Genomic DNA, 1,387 nt, shown 5'->3' on the forward strand with positions numbered 1-1,387 from the left:
GCGCGTCTTGGGGCGGCTTTGTGGCGCGAAGAGCGCTTTCTGAAAGGGGTGGAAAAAACTCGTGTTGCTGCGGTATGGAGGGAGGGGTGGAAACCGTGGAAAACTCGTCTCCGTGATTGAGCGGGAGAGTAAGTAGTATAGGACATTATCCATTGTTAGGGAACGGTTGTAATGGTAGTGAGAATGTAGAATCGTCTTTGGAGCGGACCTGGGAGTGGCAAGCATAAGGGACGAAGACGGGGAAACATGTCGGATGCGATCATACCAGCACTAAAGCACCGGATCCCATCAGAACTCCGAAGTTAAGCGTGCTTGGGCGAGAGTAGTACTAGGATGGGTGACCTCCTGGGAAGTCCTCGTGTTGCATTCCTTTTATAATTATTTTTTGCGCCTTGTGACAAACATATCGCACGTGCGCGATATATATTAATCCCGTTATATTATTTTTGACGTTTGCGATATGTTTAAACTCGATGCTCATTGCTCGCGCGTCTTGGGGCGGCTTTGTGGCGCGAAGAGCGCTTTCTGAAAGGGGTGGAAAAAACTCGTGTTGCTGCGGTATGGAGGGAGGGGTGGAAACCGTGGAAAACTCGTCTCCGTGATTGAGCGGGAGAGTAAGTAGTATAGGACATTATCCATTGTTAGGGAACGGTTATAATGGTAGTGAGAATGTAGAATCGTCTTTGGAGCGGACCTGGGAGTGGCAAGCATAAGGGACGAAGACGGGGAAACATGTCGGATGCGATCATACCAGCACTAAAGCACCGGATCCCATCAGAACTCCGAAGTTAACCGTGCTTGGGCGAGAGTAGTACTAGGATGGGTGACCTCCTGGGAAGTCCTCGTGTTGCATTCCTTTTATAATTATTTTTTGCGCCTTGTGACAAACATATCGCACGTGCGCGATATATATTGATCCCGTTATATTATTTTTGACGTTTGCGATATGTTTAAGCTCGATGCTCATTGCTCGCGCGTCTTGGGGCGGCTTTGTGGCGCGAAGAGCGCTTTCTGAAAGGGGTGGAAAAAACTCGTGTTGCTGCGGTATGGAGGGAGGGGTGGAAACCATGGAAAACTCGTCTCCGTGATTGAGCGGGAGAGTAAGTAGTATAGGACATTATCCATTGTTAGGGAACGGTTGTAATGGTAGTGAGAATGTAGAATCGTCTTTGGAGCGGACCTGGGAGTGGCAAGCATAAGGGACGAAGACGGGGAAACATGTCGGATGCGATCATACCAGCACTAAAGCACCGGATCCCATCAGAACTCCGAAGTTAAGCGTGCTTGGGCGAGAGTAGTACTAGGATGGGTGACCTCCTGGGAAGTCCTCGTGTTGCATTCCTTTTATAATTATTTTTTGCGCCTTGTGACAAACATATCGCACGTG

The 1,387-nt window shown here is 49.1% G+C and overlaps 3 non-coding genes across 3 annotated transcripts; all 3 read left to right on the top strand.

Annotated features, from left to right (window-relative positions):
- Positions 1–251: 251 nt before the first annotated feature.
- LOC119343940 lies at positions 252–370 on the top strand. Its single transcript, XR_005166353.1, has one exon. It is a non-coding gene; the product is annotated as a 5S ribosomal RNA (ribosomal RNA).
- Positions 371–737: 367 nt separating this feature from the next.
- On the top strand, positions 738–856 carry LOC119343942. The gene has a single exon (XR_005166355.1). It is a non-coding gene; the product is annotated as a 5S ribosomal RNA (ribosomal RNA).
- Positions 857–1,223: 367 nt separating this feature from the next.
- LOC119343941 lies at positions 1,224–1,342 on the top strand. The gene has a single exon (XR_005166354.1). It is a non-coding gene; the product is annotated as a 5S ribosomal RNA (ribosomal RNA).
- The last annotated feature ends 45 nt before the right edge of the window (positions 1,343–1,387 follow it).

Source organism: Triticum dicoccoides, unplaced genomic scaffold (genome assembly GCF_002162155.2).
Source record: "Triticum dicoccoides isolate Atlit2015 ecotype Zavitan unplaced genomic scaffold, WEW_v2.0 scaffold147793, whole genome shotgun sequence".
Taxonomy (NCBI): Eukaryota; Viridiplantae; Streptophyta; class Magnoliopsida; order Poales; family Poaceae; genus Triticum; species Triticum dicoccoides.